Source organism: Salvelinus fontinalis, chromosome 1, assembly GCF_029448725.1.
Source record: "Salvelinus fontinalis isolate EN_2023a chromosome 1, ASM2944872v1, whole genome shotgun sequence".
Lineage (NCBI taxonomy): Eukaryota > Metazoa > Chordata > Actinopteri > Salmoniformes > Salmonidae > Salvelinus > Salvelinus fontinalis.
In genome coordinates, this window is record NC_074665.1 from 33553389 (window position 1) to 33563780 (window position 10392).

General features: G+C 41.1%; 1 protein-coding gene across 1 annotated transcript in view; it reads right to left on the bottom strand.

Annotated features, from left to right (window-relative positions):
* The window catches only part of LOC129853360 (brorin-like), a 48144-nt gene extending 40522 nt beyond the window's left edge, over window positions 1-7622 (bottom strand). The window contains exon 1 of the mRNA XM_055919315.1: window positions 7187-7622. The gene's annotated coding sequence lies outside the window, so the exon portion shown is untranslated. The remainder of the gene's footprint in view (window positions 1-7186) is intronic.
* Window positions 7623-10392: the final 2770 nt, after the last annotated feature.

The window sequence follows — 10392 nt, forward strand, 5'->3', positions numbered from 1 at the left end:
AGAAAATGTTTTGAATGTATCACATTTACATACAATACCAGTCAAAAGTTTGGACACACCTAATCATTCAAGGTAATTTATTTTATTTGGACTACTTTCTACATTTTAGAATAATAGTGAAGACATCAACACTATGAAATAACACATACGGAATCATGTGGTAACCATTTTTCTTTTAAACAACTCAAAACATATTTTATATTTCAGATTTTTCAAAGTAGCCACCCTTTGCCTTAATGAAAGCTTTGCACACTCTTGGCATTCTCTCAACCAGCTTCACCTATAATTATTTTCCAACAGTTTAGAAGCAGTTCCCACATATGCTGAGCACTTGTTGACTGCTTTTCCTTCACTCTGCGGTCCAACTCATCCCAAACCATCTCAATTGGGTTGAGGTGATTGTAGATTCCAGGTCATCTGATGCAGCACACCATCACTTTCCATCTTGGTCAAATAGCCCTTACACAGCTCGGAGGTGTGTTAGGTCATTGTCCTTTTGAAAAACAAGTGATAATCCCATTAAGTGCAAAGCAGATGGGATGCCGTATTGCTGCAGAATGCTGTGGTAGCCATGCTGGTTAAGTGTGCCTTGAATTCTAAATGAATTACCGACAGTGTCACAAGCAAAGCACCTCCACACCATCACACTTCCTCCTCTGTGCTTCATGGTGGGAACCACACATGCAGAGATCATCCGTTCACCTACTCTACGTCTCACAAAGACACGGCGGCTAGAACCAAAAATCTCAAATTTGGACTCATCAGACCAAAGGACATATTTCCACCAGTCTAATGTCCATTGCTCGTGTTTCTTGGCCCAAGCAAGTCTCTTATTAGTATTGGTGTCCTTTAGTAGTGGTTTCTTTGCAGCAATTAGACCATGAAAGCCGGTGTCAGAGGAAGGCCCTAAAAAATAAAAATAAACTCCAGCCAACCTAGTCATTGACTGTTCTCTCTGCTAACGCACGGCAAGTGGTACCGGAGCGCCAAGTCTAGGTCCAAGAGGCTTCTAAACAGTTTCTATCCCCAAGTCATAAGTCAAGTCAATTTTTAGGGCTTTCCTCTGACACGGCCTGGTATAGAGGTCCTGGATGGCAGGCAGCTTAGCCCCAGTAATGTACTGGGCTGTTCGCACTACCCTCTGTAGTGCCTTGTTGCTGTAGAACCGTTTGAGGGTCTGAGGACCCCTGCCAAATCTTTTTAGTTTCCTGAGGGGGAATAGGCTTTGTCATGCCCTCTTCACGACTGTCTTGGTGTGTTTGGACCATTCTAGTTTGTTGGTGATGTGGACACCAAGGAACTTGAAGCTCTCAACCTGCTCCACTACAGCCCCGTCGATGAGAATGGGGGCGTGCTCGGTCCTCCTTTTCCTGTAGTCCACAATCATCTCCTTAGTCTTGGTTACGTTGAGGGATAGGTTGTTATTCTGGCACCACCCGGCCAGGTCTCTGACCTCCTCCCTATAGGCTGTCTCGTTGTTGTCGGTGATCAGGCCTACCACTGCTGTGTCGTCTGCAAACTTAATGATGGTGTTGGAGTCGTGCCTGGCCATGCAGTCGTGGGTGAACAGGGAGTACAGGAGGGGACTGAGCACGCACCCCTGAGGGGCTCCAGTGTTGAGGATCAGCGTGGCAGATGTGTTGCTACCTACCCTCACCACCTGGGGCGGCCCGTCAGGAAGTCCAGAATCCAGTTGCAAAGGGAGGTGTTTAGTCCCAGGATCCTTAGCTTACTGAACATCTAATCAAATGGCTCCCCAAACTATTTGCATTGCACAAGTCACTTTAATAACTCTACCCACATATTACATCAATTACCTCGACATGCACCCGCACATTGACCTCCTGTATATAGCGTCGCTATTGATATTTTACTGCTGCTCTTTAATTATTTGTTCATTTTATTTCTTCGTTTTTTTGGCATTTTTCTTAAAACTGAATTGTTGGTTAAGGGCTTGTAAGTAAGCATTTCACTGTAAGGTCTACACCTGTTGTATTCGGCACATGTGACAAATAACATTTGATTTGAAATTTGGTATGATTCGCACAGTCTCCTCTGAACTGTTGATGTTCAGATGTGTCTGTTACCTGAACTCCGTGAAGCATTTATTTGGGCTGCAATTTCTGAGGCTGGTAACTTTAATGAACTTATCCTCCGCAGCAGAGGTAACTCTGGGTCTTCCTTTCCTGTGGCGGTCCTCATGAGAGCCAGTTTCATCATAGCACTTGATGGTTTTTGCGACTGCACTTTTCCAGATTGACTGACCATCATGTCCTAAAGTAATGATGGACTGTCATATCTCTTTGCTTATTTGAGCTGTTCTTCCCAAAGTATAGATTTTGTATTTGAGCAAATAGGGCAATCTTCTGTATACCACCCCTACCTTGTCACAACACAACTGATTGGCTCAAATGCATTAAGAAAAGAAATTCCCCAAATTAACTTTTAACAAGGCACACCTGTTAATTGGAATGTATTCCAGGTGATTTCCTCATGAAGCTTGTTGAGATAATTCCAACAGTGTGCAAATGCTACTTTGAAGAATGTCAAATATAAAATATATTTTGATTTGTTGAACACTTTTCTGGTTACAACATGATTCCAAATGTGTTAACTCGTAGTTTTTATGTCTTCACTATTATTCTACAATGTAGAAAATAGTACAAATAAAGAAAACCCATTGAATGAGTAGGTGTCCAAACTTTTGACTGCTACTGTAAGTATTGACCCTTTACTCAGCACTTTGTTGAAGCACCTTTGGCAGCAATTATAGCCTCAAATCTTCTTGGGTATGATGACACTACAAGCTTGACACACCTGTATTTGGGGAGTTTCTCCCATTCTTCTTTGCAGAGCCTCTGAAAATCTGTCAGGTTGGAAGGGGAGCGTCGCTGCACAGCTATTTTCAGGTCTCTCCAGAGATGTTCGATGGGGTTCAAGTCCAGGCTCTGGCGGAGCCACTCAAGGACATTCAGACTTGTCCCGAAGCCACTCTTGCATTGTCTTGGCTGTGTGAAAATGTTCCTGTTGGAAGGTGAACTTTAGGTGAACCACCCCAGTCTGAGGTCCAGAGCGCTCTGGAGCAGGTTTTCATCAAGGATCTCTCTGTACTTTGCTCCGTTCGTCATTCCCTCGATCCGGACTAGTCTCCCAGTCCATGCTGCTGAAAAACATCCCCACTGCATTATGCTACCACCACCATACTTCACCGTAGGGATGGTGCCATGTTTCCTCCAGTGCATGGCATTCAGGCCAAAGAATTCAATATTGGTTTCATCAGACCAGAGAATCTTGTTTCCATGGTCTGAGAATCCTTTAGGTGCCTTTTGTCAAACCCCAAGCGGGCTGTCATGTGCCTTTTCCCATTGGTGTAAAGTACTTAAGTAGTACTTTAAAGTATTTTTACTTAAGTTTTTTTTTTTGGTATCTGTCCTTTACTTTACTATTAACATTTTTGACAACTTTTACTTTTCCTTCACTACATTCCTAAAGAATATTATGTACTTTTTACTACATACATTTTCTCTGACACCCAAAAGTACATTTTGAATGCTTAGCAGGACAGAAAATGGTCCAATCATCTTATCTGGGGGACTCACTAAACATAAATGCTTTGTTTGTAAATGATGTCTGAGTGTTGGATTGTGAACCTGGCAATCCATAACTTAAAAAAACAAAACAATTGTGCCTTCTGGTTTGGGTAATTTAAGGAATTTTAAATGATCCATACTTTTATTTTTACTTTTGTTACTTAAGTACATTTCAGCAACTACATTTACTTTTGGTACTTAAGTATATTTAAAACCAAATACTTTTAGACTTTTACTCAAGTAGTATTTTACTGGGTGACTTTCACTTTGACTTGAGTCATTTTCTATTAAGGTTTACTTTTAGTTTGAAAATGTAGTACTTTTTCCACCACTGCCTTTTACTGAGGAGTGGCTTCATTCTGGCCACTCTACCATAAAGGCCTAATTGGTGGAGTGCTACAGAGATGGTTATCTTTCTGGAAGGTTCACCCATCTCCACAGAGGAACTCCAATCATGTTAAGATGGCATCGAAGAGGATGGCTGACATTTTACATGTCCATAACCAATTGTGCTATTTTGTTCATTTTTTTGCATTGTTTGTCACTTATTTATTTACTTATTTTGTACATCATGTTGCTGCTACCGTCTCTTATGACCGAAAATAACTTCTGGACATCAGAACGGGGATTACTCACCACGAACTGGAAGAAGCTTTTTCCTTTAACGAGTCCGATGAGAAAGATATACTGCTCTCCCGTGAACAGGCCCAGATCCCCGTCATTTGCGTGAAGAAAAGACGGAGGAAAAGAGGACGCAGATCGGGCTGCCTTTTGAGAATCCGTAGGCGAGTGAGTAAACTTCCCTTGCCATCAATCCTACTAGCTAACATACAATCATTGGACAATTAAATTGATGACCTATGATCAACGGGACATTAAGAACTGTAATTTCTTATGTTTCACCGAATAGTGGCTGAACGACAACACAGATAATATAGAGCTGGAGAGATTTTCAATGCACCGGCAGAACAAAGAAGCTACGTCTGGTAAGACGAGGGGGGGATGGTGTGTGTGTCTTTTTGTCAATAACAGCTGCTGTGCAATGTCTAATATTAAAGAAGTCTCGAGGTATTACTCGCCTGAGGTAGAGTACCTTATGATAAGCTGTAGACCACACTATCTACCAATAGAGTTCTCATCTATTTTTTACAGCCATTTTAAAATATGGCTGTAACGTAACAAAATGTGAAAAAAGTCAAGGGGTCTGGATACTTTCCGAATGCACTGTAAAGTTCAAAGTTCAGTTTTAATTTAGTGCCTTATTGCAAACAGGATGCATGTTTTGGAATAGTTTTAGTCTGTACAGGCTTCCTTCTTTCCACTCCGTCATTTAGTTTAGTATTGTGGAGTAACTACAATGTTGTTGATCCATTCTCAGTTTTCCCCTATCACAGCCATTAAACTCTGTAACTGTTTTTAAGTCACCATTGGCCTGATGTTGAAATCCCAATGTCTGCTTTTTTTTATTTTTTACCCATCTACAAATAGGTGCCCTTCTAAGCGAGGCATTTGTCTTTGTGGTTAAATCTGTGTTTGAAATGAACTGCTCGAATATAGGGAATTTACAGATTATTGTATGTGTAGAGTACAGAGATTAAGCAGTCATTCAAAAAAAAAAACACTATTATTGAACACAGAGTGAGTCCATGAAACTTATTATGTTAAGCACATTTTTTCTCCTGAACTTTATGCTTGCCATAACAAGACACTTCAGCTTTTCATTTTCAATTAATTAATTAGTAAAATGTCTAAAAACATAATTCAAATGTATCTGGCCAAGGGTTATTGTGTGTAGGCCAGATGAAAAAAAAATCTCTATTTAATCCATTTTAAATTCCGGCTGTAACACAACAAAATGTGGAACACTTCAAAGGGTGTGAATATTTCCTGAAGGCACTGTATGCATAGATGACATAGCATGTTCTGCAAAGAAGACATATGCAGCTCAAGCGTTTCCTTTGAGATCGGTTTAGTTTTGTGACAATGTAGATCAAGTGAGATGAAATGGAATGTGTTCCAACAGTGGTGACAAGTGAGATGAGAGTTGACAGTGTTGGGACGGAATTGAATATATTTTCCTTAACTTGAAAAGCTTCCATATGTTTATGTGAATAAATGGTGTGAAATTATAAAAATAGAATTAAAGCAATGAGAGTGGCTGAGACAGAATCCAATACTTGGCTAATGCTGCCTGCCAGTGTTTCATTGAATTGCAGGCATTGTCTGTGATATTTATTACTGACCCAAATCCCAAGTCCCAAAAAAACAAGCCTAAACATGCAATAACAATCCTTAATCAAAAATAATTAAATTACCCCAAAATGTAAGTTATGAATAGAATTGTGTATGCCCAAATACATTAAGCCTGTTGAAGGTTGTAACTGGAAATAACAATATTGATCCTCAAGATCAATGGCCAGTTAATAAGGCTGATATGCAAAAGGTCCCAGGTTCATGTCTGCTGGGGTTAATGTGTTAACCATGTGGGCTATCTGAGATGTGTGGGATTATTCAGAAATTGGGTGAGGTGGCAAAATCTTTGATCCAGTAATCCAGATCAAATGTATCCCCTCACCACCACCACCCTGGTATTTCTTTGCTTTTGGGTGGAACTTAAAATCAAATTTGAACCAGATATCTGATGATACTGCATATTGTGCAACAGCAAAGATCCTGTTTTATTAATGATCCCATGCTATGTAATTTAAATATTGCATTTCAACCAAATATTGCCTCTTTGGTTGAAATATTGCCACTCCTATGGGTGAACAGAATCTTAGACAAAGCATGATCATTTTGATATTGATTAATATTATTTAAATAAATGGCCCCTGAAGTCAATGCATGTCTGGAATCATGCAGATGGATAATGTATGGGTCCCCATGAACAATGGGGTTTGCTGGTCATTCAACACAATGTATGCATTACATACCTTTCAATGGGATTTAACTTACTGACAAATGATGCATGTGATAGGAGAATGCAATGTTCCATATTGTAATTGCTCATTCCAAGGCGTGCATTTGCTGTATAGTGCATTGTATGATAAAAATAGATGATGCTTAGTCTTGACATCCCCACCTGTTACAGCCCTAGCCTAGTCTACTGCACGCACTTCAGACATTGCAGAACGTCGCAAAACAGGAGGCACGATCAAACAATAAATAAATAAAAATTGGGCAGCCAATCCACATTGTACTGTAGTCCACCTCAAAATGACAATAAAACCTTTCATTACTCTGAATATAGCGGCATACACATTTTGAGTTCATTCATTTGGTTGGCACAATCGAGCACCACAGTCTTAGCAGGTAGACTGTCTTCGAATGGTGCTCTTATTACTACCTCACTGGATTCCATGCTTTTCAGATGCATAACAATTACATGTGCATTTACTACCTTTAAATCCTTTGCAGATGGGCTACTATGGACGTCAGGGGCGTAACGTTATGAATCTATATATAGACACGATCTCCTATTGCAACAAAGTAAGTTGGTATGAATGTACATGATTTCATATTGGATGAATTGGTTGAGTGTTCACCTGTTAAGTTGCGAAACAATTGAAAGAGTGGCAGATAATATAGATGCATACCTGTAAGCTTCTGCATGTGTCCTTATCCGTTGGGTGACCGTTGGGTTGAGGTAGAAGTCGAAGCTTTTTTATTGCAGGCTATAAGCTGCTCACGGTAACAACATTTCACTATAGAGACAACTGTCGCATATAGCCTACAACAAAACAAAACTACAAACACTATTGCAAACACGGATCTAGTAGTTCCCAATAAGGATGCTTGATTGTCCGTAGATGCGTCTTGCGCAACTTGCCGTCCTCCTTCATATAGGGAGGTCTTCCTTCCTCAGTCGTTCGTTCGAAACACTGCAAGGCGAGTGGCGCCAATGCTTTCTTCCTCGTCTACGTTGGCACTTTTTTTGGTATGAGTGACAAAAAAATATATTAGGGTCCTTACGTCACATATTCATGGTTCAGCGAAATGGGAGCGTCGATTTGACCACTAGGAGGGGTATAGCTTCTCTGTAGAGAATCAATGAGATTAACCAATCTTAGTCTCCTGTTTAATCTTTCATGGTCTCTGTGTAATGTTTTACGACTGTAATTTAATTGAACTGATATGAGAAATACACGATGAACTGAGAGTGTGACCAGATGGATCAATCCTATAGTCTAATAGCACGCACGCACGCACACACATACACAGACACGCACAAAAACTCAGCAAAAAAAGAAACGTCCCTTTTTCAGGACCCAGTCATTCAAAGATAATTCGTAAAAATCCAAATAACTTCACAGATCTTCATTGTAAAGGGTTTAAACACTGTTTCCCATGCTTGTTCAATGAACCATAAACAATTAATGATCATGCACCTGTGGAATAGTCTAAAACACTAACAGTTTACAGACAATAGGCAATTAAGGTCACAGTTATGAAAACTTAGGACAATAAAGAGGCCTTTCTACTGACTCTGAAAAACACCAAAAGAAAGATGCCTAGGGTCCCTGCTCATCTGCGTGAACGTGCCTTAGGCATGCTGCAAGGAGGCATGAGGACTGTAGATGCGGCCAGGGCAATAAATTGCAATGTCCGTACTGTAAGACGCCTAAGACAGCTCTACCGGGAGACAGGACGGACAGCTGATCGTCCTCGCAGTGGAACACCACGTGTAACAACACCTGCACAGGATCGGTACATCCGAACGTCACACCTGCGGGATAGGTACAGGATGGCAACAACAACTGCCCGAGTTACACCAGGAACGCACAATCCCTCCATCAGTGCTCAGACTGTCCACAATAGGCTGAGAGAGGCTGGACTGAGGGCTTGTAGGCCTGTTGTAAGGCAGGTCCTCACCAGACATCACTGGCAACAACATCGCCTATGGGCACAAACCCACCGTCGCTGGACCAGACAGGGCTGGCAAAAAGTGCTCTTCACTGACGAATCGCAATTTTGTCTCACCAGGGGTGATGGTCGGATTCGCGCTTATCGTCGAAGGAATGAGCGTTACACCGAGGCCTGTACTCTGGAGCGGAATCGATTTGGAGGTGGAGGGTTCGTCATAGTCTGCAGCGGTGTGTCACAGCATCATCGGACTGAGCTTGTTGTCATTGCAGGCAATCTCAATGCTGTGTGTTACAGGGAAGACATCCTCCTCCCTCATGTGGTACCCTTCCTGCAGGCTCATCCTGACATGACCCTCCAGCATGACAATGCCACCAGCCATACTGCTCCTTCTGTGCATGATTTCCTGCAAGACAGGAATGACAGTCTTCTGCCATGGCCAGCGAAGAGCCCGGATCTCAATCCCATTGAGCACGTCTGGGACCTGTTAGATTTGAGGGTGAGGGCTAGGGCCATTCCCCCCAGAAATGTCCGGGAACTTGCAGGTGCCTTGGTGGAAGAGTGTGGTAATATCTCACAGCAAGAACTGGCAAATCTGGTGAAGTCCATGAGGAGGAGATGCACTGCAGTACTTAATGCAGCTGGTGGCCACACCAGATACTAAATGTTACTTTTGATTTTGACCCCCCCCCCCCCCCCCCCTTTGTTCAGGGACACATTATCCCATTTCTGTTAGTCACATGTCTGTGGAACTTGTTCAGTTTATGTCTCAGTTGTTGAATCTTGTCATGTTCATACAAATATTTACACATGTTAAGTTTGCTGAAAATAAACGCAGTTGACAGTGAGAGAACGTTTCCTTTATTTGAGTTTACATACACATACACACACAAACATCCCTCACAAGCTTCAGGACTCCTTAAAATTTACCACGAGAAAATAATATAATTTATAAAGCTTTCCAGTACCATAATTAAGCCCTTTGGTCTATGTCTTACTCCATGGTCATTGTCTGAAAATCTAGGCAACTAACTGAGTGAGTACGGCAATATGCAGCACTGCAGAGTGATTTTGCCCTTAAAATGCTTTTCATTCTCGATACTGTGTGTACTGCATTAATATAATTGATTATTTAGAGTAATTCAGTGTCCCTTCCCTTTTCCCTGTGACAGGGTGATAGGGGAAATCATTAATATAGCATTAAGCAAGAATCTGTGAACTCCTAACCGCCCAGGGCACACAGCACAGCACACTGTTGGCAGTTGGCTGCTGCATTTACACTTCACCCTAAGGTTGAAATGGCTTCACTCACTGTCATTACATTTCCATCCCCTATTAACTATTGATTATCACCAACAGCATTTTAGACCTGAATGGAAATAATACACTATTTGGACATGAGAAACAGTGTTGAATATTGAGTTGATGTTTTGGGTTAAGCCAAGTTCATCTAAATGTTTTATTATTTAAAACAGTTTGCCCACTGTTTGTAGCTTAAAGGTACAGTGTATCATTTGACAGAAAGCAATATTATTTCATAGGAAACTAGGGTTTTATACTAGGGTATTGACAGACAGAGGATTTGTGATGTGATTTGTGATTTGTGACCAACCACAAAAACAAGATTGAACAACTGATGCAATAAATAGCACACAACAGTCATACAAACGTATCGATCAACATAGATTTCACCAGCGAGACTACAGAGTACTCTATCAAGGTTTGCATATTTAAACATGCTCCAAACTTGACTATAACTGCATTAGACTTTGTATGGTATGATCAGGATAACTATTATGACAACCTCTAGCCAAGGTATAACACAGTGTTGAAACTCCATATCCTGAATACTGTCATGCAACTTTGTACAATTTCCCACATAGGAATACTAGGTATAAATAGTGTTAGTTCCAAGAAAAAGTTTATTTTGACAAAAATA